The following is a 13,003-nucleotide window of genomic DNA, read 5'->3' on the forward strand; positions in this document are numbered from 1 at the left end:
ATAATAGGTTACAGTAGGTAACAGTAACTATGATAGTAAAGAAGAAATATCAGTTTTCCATCATTGCTCAGAATGAAGTATATGAGCTCAGTCTTCTGATGATCATGGTTTCATGTGCTATACTTTACTGTTTAGATTTTCCTGAGCAAATTTAGTTTGAATCATAGAGTTGGAAGGGACCACAAGGGTCACTGAGTCCAACCCCCTGCCATGTAGGAATATACAATCAAAGCACTCCTGACAGATGGCCATCCAGCCTCAGTTTAAAAACCTTTGAAGAGGTAGACTCCACCACCCTCCAGGGCAGTGTGTTCCACTGTTGAACAACCTTTCCTGTCAGGAAGTTCTTCCTAAAGTTTAAGTGAAATCTATTTTCCTGTACCTTGAACCCATTACTCCTTGTCCTAATCTTTTCAAATATTTAGACATGGCTATCATGTCACCCCTTAACCTTCTGTTCTCTAGACTAAACGTACCTATCTCCCTAAGATGCTCCTCATAGGACATGGAATCCAGACCCTTTACCATTTTGGTTGCCCTCCTCTGGACCCGTTCCAGCTCATCAATAACCTTCTTGAATTGTAGTTCCCAGAACTGAACACAATATTCCAGGTGAGGTCTGACCATTACAAAGTAAGGTGGTACTATTACATCCCTTGATCTAGACATTATACCCCTATTGATGCAACCCAGAATTGCATTGGCTTTCTTGGCTGCTGCATCACACTACTGACTGATGTTCAGTTTGTGATCTACGAAGACTCTAAGATCCCTTTCATATGTCAGATAAAATTAATCTGCCATGACTTGTTTTTGAGAAATCCATGTTGACTTTTAGTGATCAAGGCATTCCCTTCTAAGTGTTGGAAGACTGTCTGTTTAATGATCTACTCCAGAATCTTTCCTGCTATTGATGTCAGGCTGACTGGGTGATAATTGTTTGGGTCCTCTTTTTTCCCTTCTTGAAGACTGGGATAATATTGGCCCTCCTCCAGTCTGCTGGGAGTTCTCCTCCAGGAATTCTCAAAGATTATAAACAAGTGGTTCTGAGATTATTTCTGCCAGTTCTTTTAATACCCTGGGATGTAGTTCCTCAGGCCCTGGAGATTTGAATTCATTTAAAGTAGCCAGATATTCCTGTAATACCTCTTTATTTATGCTGTCTTGAATTTCCCCTACTGTATCTTCTGTTCCATTTCCCCCTGGTTGAACACCGTTTCCTTTTGGGAGAAAACCAAGGCAAAGAAGGGTTTGAGCAGTTCTGCCTTTTCTCTATTCACTGTTAGCATTTTGCCATTCCTACGTGCAGTGACCTTATCATATCCTTTTCCCCTTTTTGCTATAGATTTTTAACCTTTTTGCTATGGATATAACCAAAAAAGCCTTTTAAAATAGTTTTTAACCTTTTGTTGGTTTTTAACTTCAGTTTCTTTGATTTTCTCCCTACACATCCTGGCTATTCGTTTGAATTCCTCTTTTTCCATTTCTTGTATATGCCCCTTTTAAATCTTAGGTCATTTCCTTAGACACCTCCCATTTTTCCTCCTCATTGGAACTGTTTGAAATTGTGCCTCCAAGATCTCACTTTTAAGAATCTATCATGTGCTCCCTTCTCTTTTAGTATGCTTAACCAGGGAATCACCCCCAGTAGTTTCTAAGTTTATTGAAATCAGCTTTCTTAAAGTCTAGAATGCATGTCTGACTAGACTTGGCATCCCATTTACACTGTATAACAACTAGAGGAGAACATGGTCACTCCCACCTGAGGCTCCTACCACTTCCACTTCATTAACCAGGCCATCATAGTTGGTTAGGAGCAGATCTGAAATAGCCAATTCCCTTGTTGCCTCTTCCACCTTCTGAAACATGAAATTGTCTGCGAGGCAATTAAGGAATTTGTTGGACATTACAGTCTTGGCAGAGTTTGACTTCAACTTCTAACAAATAACAGGATATCTGAAATCTCCCATTACTACTCCTCCTCTCCTTTTTGTGAAAATTTGGTCATCTATTCCAGGAAGGCATCATCCCTCAATTTGGCTTGGGAGTCTGTCATAGATCCCCACAGTGAAATCACTATTGTTTCCCTTTGTGGTGGAATGGGCTGGCTGCCTGGCAGGCCCTATTCCACTCTCTGCACACTCTGCACTCTCCCAGGGGTTGCCAACTTCTCCTGGGGAGGGCTTGCTTTCTCTCTGGGTAACCTGCTGCCACCACCTGACTGAGAGGAATTGCCTGCTGGAGAAGGTCAGGGTTCCCCAACTTCCTTTCCAACCATGAGACCTCTGCCTCAGTTTCCCTTAGTCCCACTCTCTTGGTGGCCAGAGGGCAGGCTGGAGGTCCTGAAGGAAAAGCTGCTCAGCCTTCCTTCCCCTCAGCCATTCTCCACATCTAAGGTTTAAAAGTATTTATTAAAAATAAAAATGGATACCAGTATATTTTAGCACAGCACCAGATTGAGCAAGGGTTTCCAAAGCAAATGAGATAGAAACACAAATCCCCTGCCCCTATCTCTTAACATCAGAGGCGTAGCTAGGGAAAATGGAGTCCAGTGCAAAATGTGACTTTTGTGCCCCTCCCACCCCCATGGGCAGCCACTGTGATGCTGGAATCCACCCCCAAACAGCATCACTTTCAATGGTGTTTAAGCTAGGGAGCCCAGATTCTCCTTTTAAATCCACCTTAAAGGGAGAATCTGGGGTCCTCAGTTAAAGCAACATTGAAAGTGATGCTGTTTTGGGGTGGATTCTTCCCCACCCTGAAACAGCATCACTTTCAATGTTTAAACTGGGGGCCTCAGATTCTCCCTTTAAATCCATACCGAAGGGTGGTGGATTTAAAATCCATACCGAAGGGGGTGGATTTAAAAGGAGAATCTGGGGAAATTTGGAGGGTGCCTGCTGTCAGGCATGCAATTGTTAAGCTAGCTGCACCAAACTTTCAGGGTATCTTTAGGAGACTCTCCTGATGATACCACCCAGTTGTGGTGAAGTTTGGTTCAGGGGGACGAAAGTTATGGATCCTCAAAGGTGTAGCCCCCATCTTCTATTAGCTCCCATTGGAAACAATGGGGGATGGGGCACCCCATTTGGGAGTCCATAACTTTGTACTCCCTGAACCAAACCTCACCAAACCTGGATGGTAACATCAGGAGAGTCTCCCAAAACATCTCTGAAATTTTGGTGCTGCTAGCCTAAAAACTGCACCCCCTGCAGGCCACAAACTGAAAAAAACACTAAAAAATACCCACAAACACAAATGAACCTGCAATTTTTGCACCCCCCACAAGGGGGAACCCAGTGCAATGCGCCACCCCCACCCACTGGTAGCTTTGCCTCTGTTTAACATACCCTAGCTAGGAGTTGTTGAACTCCTGGGAAAGTAAAACTTAGAAAGTTGCAATTCTCAAAGCGTTCTCATTACCTGGCAGGCTGGGTGTGCTCCCTGGAAGAGCACATGGTCCAAAAATGGCTGCTCCCACCCCAGCCCTGGCTAGAGGTCTTCTCTCTTCTGTGTCCCAGCAGAAAAGCCTGAGAAAGAGACCTCGCCCCTCTCCTCTCAGCAATTTATCAGATCCCAGATCCCACCCTCCTTTGACCTGGTCAGGCTGGGTCAAGATATCTTTTCCCCTTAGGGCAGGTAGCACTTCCTGATGTTTCTCTGGAATTTCTAATTCCTCCAAGTCTACGATACCTGAGGGGAGGAGGGGAGGAAAGAACAGAAAAGGGGGAGTAGCCATTTCTCCACACCCTTCCGCTTCTTACCCATATGCTCTCAATCTGGCTTCCAGGATTTAAGTTATGGACCTGCTCACAGGTGTAATCATCCCTGACATATAATATACTCTCCCTCCTTTGCTAGTTGGCAGAGGCGTAGCAACGGGGGAAAGTGCCCAGTGCACCGGTGTGTCTGCTGCCCTGCCACGCCCCAGAATGCCCCACCCATGCCACGCCACGCCCTCACCACACCCCCACAGAGGCACGCACCTGGTGTGTCGTCCCCTCCATTCCCTTGGAGCTACGCCTCTACTAGTTGATGTATTTCTCTGAAATAGGTTATACCCCTCAGTTATTACATTCCAATCATAAGACACATCCCACCAGGTTTCAGTGATGCCTATCATATCATATTTGCTTTGACGTGTTAAGAGTTCAAGTTCATCTTGTTTATTATTACACTATGCATTAGTGCAGAGACCATGATTCATTTCCCCTGGTTGCTTATTTAAGGTTTTTTCCCTCCCACTTTTGTGTTAGTCCACTATTTGCTCAGTTCTCTCACTAACCTTCGGGCTATTATCTCTAGCACTCGATGAACTCCTGCCCGCTTGAATACTATCTCCCTCCCCCACATAAATCAGTTCATGAAATGGCAGCCAAAATGTTCCTGGTGGCACCACCTGTGAAGCCAGTTGCTCATCACCACTATTTTTCTTTCCCTCCCTGGACCATGTCAGTCCTTCAACTGGGAATAGTGATGAAATGACAATCTCTGCATCCAGATCCTTCAGCTTCCTTCCAGAGCCTCAAAATCCCTCGTGATGTCCCAAAAAGCTACACCTTGCAGTGCCATTTGTTCCCACGTGGATCAAAAGGAAGGAATAATGATCAGTGGGCTTGACAAGTCTTGGACCTGCTCTTGGACTTCTCCTGGCCCATCTAGTGGATTTTATTTATTTAAGACATTTTTATGCCACTTTCCCATCTTTTTATGCCACTTTCCCATCCCACCTCAGGTTTTTATGCCACTTTCCCATTTTTATGCCACTTTCTAATCCCAACTCAGGTTCTCCAAGGTGGCAAACCTTAAAATATTTCAAACCTTAAAACATATGTCTTGTGTCAATGTCTGGAGCCAATGGCCTTGAAACATATTCGAACATTCAATAAAATAATGGTGTATATATCACAAAGAAAGGAGGGGACAGTTGCTTCCTTCCTTTGCTTAAGCGGTTCTAAGAACCCGCAGAAAAGTTGAACTTAGAGGAAGTTCAGCTTTTGTAGAAGGATAGGAGTATCTTTGTTAGTTTAGAAACACCTGGCACACTTATCAAAATTACACATCCAACAAACTTAAAACCAAATAAATAAGGATTATATGTGCAATTTACCTAGAAGCATTAGTGGGAGATATCTCCAGGAAATAGCAGCTCAGGTATTAAGTCTGTGGATGATACCCAAAGATGGGTTACACCTCTAGTGTGCAAACATTTCATAAGTTATTTTATCTTGCCTTGCCTTGTTCTAAATAAAAGATAAATAAGAGGTAAAACTAAGGAAAATGTTTTCATAATGTCCTGACAGCCACGTTTTTCAGGTGCTGGTAAATTCTTTTCCTTCCATTTGCAAGCAAACCAACCATAAAACCCCCCCAAATTTTAGAATTTTTCACTCATGCACAATGAGGAAAGGCAGAAATAATACATGTCTCTTGTCCCTTGCCAGTGATTCAATTCAACAGTTTTCCGCATACAAGTCTTTTTTCCCTTGAAAAGAATACATTTGCCAGCTGAGGGAAAGTGTGACATTTGATAAAGAATATTAGATATCTTTAAACTAGTGTGACTCATTGAGCTATAGCCAAAATCTAGTTCTAACTCTTCAGGCTTTCAGAGTAAATAAGCATAATATTAAAAAAGTAGGACCGTAACAGAATAGACATTCTTTGATCAATCTGTGAGCTTGTGAAATGAATAGTTTCACAGATGAGTTTTATTCACTTTGAAAAGAATCAGGTGTTGTTGGAATAAGCCCGGTACAATTGTGCTAATAAGTTTTCTCAGGAAGAGCTTGCTACAGACACATGGCTTAGACAATCAAGGGTACATTGCTCACAACTGCACTGAAAGCTAGCTTTATAGTTGAACAATGCAGCCTTTAAATCTTTGGAACGTCACTGTTTATATTGGTGTATGCAAATTAGCCTATTTTGAGAAAGAAGACTTGTTCTTCAGTGATGTGATATTTTTATGTGTGGTATTTTTACAACTTATACCTTGTGGAAGGGTATGACCTATCAATCAAGTGTATAAATCAGATTGGGCCTCTTATCTTTTTTGAGAACTGCATTCAGCAAACTAAAAACAGGTCTAGAGGTTTGGAGGATCTGGAAACAAAATACAGACACCAAAGGCACTGATAATGGAAACCCAAAGTATTTCTATGAGAAGTGTGTAATCTTTGCTGATAAATAATTACCAAGCATCAAGTATTGCAGCCATAGTCAGTACAAATTTTCTGTTAAGGATTTGGTCAATAGTTAATCCCAATACTGGACTAGAATAGTGAATATCTAGCATTAATAACTGACTGCAGTGCAAAGTAGATTTGACTAAGTAAAAATAACCCTGCCTGACAACATAAAGAAAACTATGAATAAACCTGACACTCTCAGTACTTGGTATCTCTCAGATTGAATGGTGATACTTGTAATACTTAAGTGTATTTTGCAAGTTTAATTTATTCAACCAACTAAAGCCTTTAAAAGGTCAGAAGCATAAGTATCTATTTTACTACTACTGTTTATACTCTGAAAGCCGATCTGAAGATGGAGAGAGAAAAAGAGAAAATCAAATAGCATTTAAAAAATCATAAACAAACAGGAGTTAGATGTTTGGTAAAAACAAAAAACCAGAAATCTGGTTTTGTAATTTAGCCAAGCAAATACAAATACAAATACAAAACCTTTAATGGCATATAAATTTAGCCAAGCATTATCTGTTCTTTGTAGTCATTTTAACACATTTTAAGATTGTTGTGAACTTTTTCCTAGGCATATGACTGCTCTTTAGGGAAAAAGAAAAGACCATAGCTTATCTATGTTATTGGCAGGCCTAACTTTAATTCACTGTATTATTCTGCCCTTGTCTTGTATGATATGTTAATCGTTTTTATAAAGGAAGACTACAATGTGCTAAAAATTGAACCATGTGTTTTTTATATTTTGGATGTTTTCTTCTATTATAAAAACTGTGTGGCACTGTATACCAGGATATCATGCCTTGGAAGTTAGAATTTCTCAAACTTCATCACAGGTGTGTCCAGAGGTTAGTTTGTGATACCCATTGTTCAGGGAAAGAAACATGCATATTTCAAAATGCTTGGCACAGTTCAGGCATTATGTGAAATCATAATTTATTTGGGGTGTTGTGTGGATTCCGGGCTGTATGGCCATGTTCTAGGACCATTTTCTCCTGACGTTTCGCCTGCATCTGTGGCTGGCATCTTCAGAGGATCCAAGGTGATTCACTATCAGCTTTACTGTTTATCACTGCCATGATCCCACTAACAGTAATTTTAAAGAAAACAAAGCTGGGTTATCAAATGGCCAAAGACTCAGAAAAAATCTCACATTTGCTGTACATGGATGATTTGAAGCTGTATGGGATATCAGACACAGAAATCCAGTCACTAGTAAACACAGTCCAAATATTTAGCACAGACATTTCGATGGAGTTTGGCCTGGAAAAGTGCGCTACTGTGGCAATAAAGAGGGGCAAGATCACCAAGAGTGATGGGATTGAAATGCCTGATGGCCAACTCATCAAGTGCAACCAAGAGACCGCTTATAAATACCTGGGCATTTTGCAGCTGGATAACATCAAGCACAGGCAAGTGAAGACTGTTGTCAGCAGAGAATACACCCAGAGGGTCAGGAGAATTTTGAAATCTAAATTAAACGGCAGGAATACCATCAAGGCCATCAACATCTGGGCCATACCCGTCACCAGGTACACTGCGGGAATCATCAACTGGACACAGGCTGAGTTGGAAGCATTGGATAGAAAAACTCGGAAGCTTATGACAATGCACCATGCCTTACACCCACGCAGTGATACTGATAGATTATACCTTCCCCGGAGATCTGGAGGCAGGGGCTTACTGCAAGTACAGCAAACAGTGGAAGAGGAGAAGCATGCACTGGCTGATTATGTGAAGGAAAGTCAAGGACAGGCATTGATTGAAGTGAAGAACAGACATTTGCTGCAAACCCAGAAAACCAAACAAGAATACCAAAAAAATGTGATTAAAATGAGGACTGAAAGCTGGCACAACAAAGCACTGCATGGCCAATTTCTGGAGAAAATCAAAGACAAGATGGATAACGAAAAGACCTGGCTGTGGTTAACAACTGGAACTCTGAAAAAGGAAACTGAATCCCTGATTTTAGCCGCCCAAGAGCAAGCCATCAGAACAAATTCTATCAAGGCCAAAATCAAAAAATCCTCAGATGATGCAAAATGCAGATTGTGCAAAGAAGCTGATGAAACTGTAGATCATGTCCTCAGCTGCTGCAAAAAGATTGCCCAGACTGAGTAAACAGAGACACAACTCAGTGGCCAAGATGCTCCACTGGAATTTATGCAAGAATTACAACGTAAGAACAGCTAAGAACTGGTGGGAACATTGTCCAGAGAAAGTAATGGAAAATGAGAAGGTCAACATCCTGTGGGACTTTCGAATCCAAACAGACAAAGTGTTGAAACACAATACACCAGACATCACCGTGATCGAGGACAAGAAAGTGACCATCATCGACATAGCAGTCCCCAGTGACAGCAGGGTCACTGAAAAAGAATACAAGAAGGTCACTAGATACCACAACTTGAAAATTGAGCTTCAGCGTCTATGGCACAAACCAGCTGAAGTCGTCCCAGTGGTAATCGGCACGCTGGGCGCCATCCCAAAAACACTAGGGCAGCACTTGAAACATCTTCGAATTGACAAAATTAACATCTGTCAAATTCAGAAGGCAGCCCTGCTGGGATCCACACAAATACTATGCTGATACATTACAACTTCCTAGTCCTCTGGGTGAGGCTCGAATTGTAATGAAGGCCAACAACCAGCTAAAGAACTGGCAGCTGTGAAATCTACAACAACAACAACAATAATGGTATCAAGATTCTCCTACATGGTACCCACCAATACGTTTTTTGGATCCCACCAAGTGTTTTTAGTAAGTGGGTGGGGCCAGGTAAAGCTTTTGTCCATCAAAGCTTCTGATTGACTATTGGAAATTTGATTGGCTGTGCAGATTTTTTTTAAAAAAATGTTGCTTTGGCAGCAGCTGCCACCATAGCACAAGGTCTGCACTGTATTACTCAAATTAATCTGTGGCAATCGTTTTTGTGGCTGGCTCCACCTCCTACCACAGCTATTTTCTGGCAGCTAAAACTGCTAGCATGGTACTTTTCTTAATGCAGAAAGCAGAGGAACTAAAACTGAGAGTCTGGATAGGGCTGCCATATGGTGGCCTGATGGGTTTGATGGGCTATACAAGAGGAAGGGAGAAAAATGTAAGCTGCCTTCAGTCCCCACAGGGGTGTAAATAAGGTGGTCAGCCTTTAGTTGGACCCTGGAGTTTTACTGAAATTACAACCAATCTCCAGACAATAGCTTTAAGAGGTGAACTCTATGGAATAAAATCCCAGCTGAGCTACCTCTCCTCCCCAAATGCCACTCACCAGAAACTTCACTCCCAAATACCCGTGTTTCCCCAAAAATTAGACAGGATCTTATATTAATTTTTGCTCCAAAAGGTGTGTTAGGGCTTATTTTCAGGGGATGTCTTGTTTTTTCCCCTTGATTTTGCGCCCCCCACGTGACCAGATCAGTTGTGCTGGGGAATCTGTAACTAGGGCTTATTTTTGGAGTAGGGCTTATATTTCAAGCATCCTCCAAAAATTCTGAAAAATCATGCTAGGGCTTATTTTTGGGCAAACAGGGCATTTCCCAAGATAGTGATAGCAAGCCTAGGTAAAAATGAAAAAAAAAGTTTGTAATTAGTAGCTGCGTATCCCCCCAAAAATTCTGATGCAGGGCTCCTCTCATGACTCCAGAATCTGTGAGAAGAGCAGCCCCTTCAAAATTCATTCTGCTTCATATCTAAAGACAACTAGACAATCCATGTCCAAAGAAATTAAAACCACTTTTAGTTTTTCCTAATGTTGTAATATTCCTTGAAATGGCTTGCTAAAATATCTCTGATGCAGACTTTCTGCCTGGATTCTCTAGTGATATCACACTTTTTATTTTGCTACATGAGGTTTCCTGAACTTCTTGGGTGACAGAGTTCATTTAAAGTTACATGTTAAAGTAACATTTATCATATGTGAACTGAAACCTTTACAAATCAGACTACTACTGAATCCCTCTTGTAAGTTTACCGGCTCTTGTTTTATGACCAAAAGGAAAGAAATTCAGTTCATGCCACAAACACTCATTTTTTTCAGAACCGCAGTTGTTTGTTTACACAAACAATTATTTATAAAGGAGTACACAGATATATGAACTGTCACTCTAAATAAAATGTTCTAGCATCTTTAAATCCATGTCATACAGTAACAGTGCAATCCTATGTAGAAACACTTCAGGGTAAGCTGATTTTAACAGTATTAGATTGGAACAACCCTGTGTAGTCATTATCAATGGCAACTGGAAAGTTTGAATACTGTATTACCATTCTAAACTGGACGTCATCCATTGTTGGCCAAAATCTAAGTAAAACGATACAGGAACGTGTGTTTCATACAGCTTTCAATCCATCTGCAAGCTGTGTCGAAAGTGCTCTGACCATTTCAAACAGTGCCAACTATTTTTTGCCGCCATTTTCTGGACGGTGTTCTTTTTCAGCTACAGCTATAGGCACGTCAATGGTGCTGCTACTGCAGTGTAACTCAGGGCCAGGAGTACAGCACAACTGGCTGCAAACCTTGGGTGGGAGCCTACTAACGTCAGCTTTGCCCCTGGAATGCCCTGGCCAGCCCTCCCTCATGTTGGCGTACATTTTGGATGTCAGCGCAGTCTTGCCATGGTTGAGACTGCTGCCTTTTAAGGTGGCAGGGGTGAGGGGCACCTGGCCATGCACGTTTCAGGCCCTCCACCAGCACATTTTCCCTTTGTGCCGGATCCACTGGTAGGTTCAGCTCCCCACTCTAAATTGGGCAACCACTGTGTCAGTTCATGATAATTCTTGGCTATATCTGGACAATCAATTGTTGGAAGTGTCATAAGTGAACATCCCATCGATCTCAGATTATGTTAACATGGGACTCCGTATAAGTATGCAGAGCAAATTTACAGAAGTACAAATATTGGGAAACTAGGATTCTAATGTGGTGCACTTCCAGCTTACAAGTGGGATCAAACACAAATATTGTTTACTGCAATTATGATAGAATAGTTTAGCATGTTTTGTGTTTTAACTTAATTTGTTTGAAAATTTGAGGCCAGCACAAATGAACAAACCAATGTACAATCATGAGAGTTTCAAATATATCCCATGTATTGAGTAAATGTATGGCAGACTAAGAGTAAGACTGCATGTAGAAAAATCAGCAGATACCACCAGCAGCCATCCATCACGCAACTGTTGTTCAAATGCAAGGCTGCAAAAGGTGTATGCACAAATTTACCTGTGAGAGATAGACCTTACACAGACTTCATGTTGGCCATGGGAGAGTATCCCAACTTCTGACAAAAGTGTTTTCAGGACATTTGTTTGTCAGTATTTCCAATTTCCTGCTTCTGGAGCTTGTTTCCATACAAAATTATCAAAATATATAATCTTATAACTCTACTCTCCCTTACCTGGCTAGCTCAATCTTGTCAGATCTCAGAAGCTAGGTATAGTGGCCCTCTTGGCTAGTATTTGGGTGAGAGACCACCAAGGAAGAATCGCTACACAGATGCAAGCAATGGGAAACACCTCTAAATGTTTTTTTGCCTTGAAAACCCAACACGGTTGCCATAAATCAGCTGTGACTTAGCAGCATTTTCCACCACTATAAAAATATAGTAATAATCCATAGCTTTTCTATTATGTATTATTCAAAGTGTGTCATACCATCTGATCTTTACAACCATCTTGTAAAGTAGATCAGGCCTTATTATCCCCACATTGCAGACTGGCAGGGAGATGGAGGAGGCCAAATGAATTATAGCCTAAGACTACCTGCAGTACAATCCTCAAAGAACCACACCCTTTCAAGCTCACTTGGATTTGGAAGGAAGTAGCTTTGTTTAGAACTGAGCTGCTAATATATTCATACCAGAAATGAGAGCCGAACCAGGGACTTTATAGCTCTTGGCAGTCAGATCCTTTCCATGCTTACTGGGAAATAAATTCCTCTGAATTAACTGGGATTTACTACCAAGCAATAATTTTAGGAGTAATCCGTTCAAGCAAAAAAGAGGAGTCTACAAGACTAACAAGATTTTCCCCCAGCATCAATAGTCATGGACTGAAGTTGGCTGTCCATATATCAGTGGAGGAGTCTAGGGTGCAGGTGGATCTATAGAATTAGTAAATAAAATAACAGCCCCTTATAGCAAGCACTCATCCTCACTAGTAACCACTCAACTCTAATTGTTTCCAGGACCAGAAAACAGAGATACACAGCAATTAAATGGCCATATATTAAACTGTGGGATTAAATACACAAAGTCAGAGAAATTAGGTTTCTGGTTGAACATTAAACTCTTGATGTAGTTTCACCTACAACAGTTCAAATATTGATAAGGATTCCAGTAGGTGATTAGCTGAGGATCAGGTTTTTATGTTGCTCTGCTCTGAATTCTGTTTTCTTACTAAGCAGTAAGAAATAAGCATAACAAGGACAGCCAGATTAGACAGCAGCAACAAAAAAAAGATAAGATCACCACCTGCCCACGTCTTTGTGATAAGCAAAAATGAAGAATGACACTGCTAACAGTCACCCTCCAAGTGATGCGGAATCCAAATCCCAATGAACCTGTGTCCAAATGTGCTTCCGCTATCTCAGATTCAGCTCTGAATGCTGTAATGTGACTGTATGATAATCAAATCAAATTTAGTGCGTCGTGGGGGTGTGCATGTCAGCTCCTCTGTCTTTAAGATGTCATCAGAAGGGGCTCAGCATGTCTGGTGGCTTTTATCCCGAGGCTCTGCCACATCCATTTCAAACGGCATGTGCGCTGTACGGGGCAATGATGAATGTGTGATCTAATAATCGTACATTCAA

Source organism: Sphaerodactylus townsendi, linkage group LG08, assembly GCF_021028975.2.
Source record: "Sphaerodactylus townsendi isolate TG3544 linkage group LG08, MPM_Stown_v2.3, whole genome shotgun sequence".
Lineage (NCBI taxonomy): Eukaryota > Metazoa > Chordata > Lepidosauria > Squamata > Sphaerodactylidae > Sphaerodactylus > Sphaerodactylus townsendi.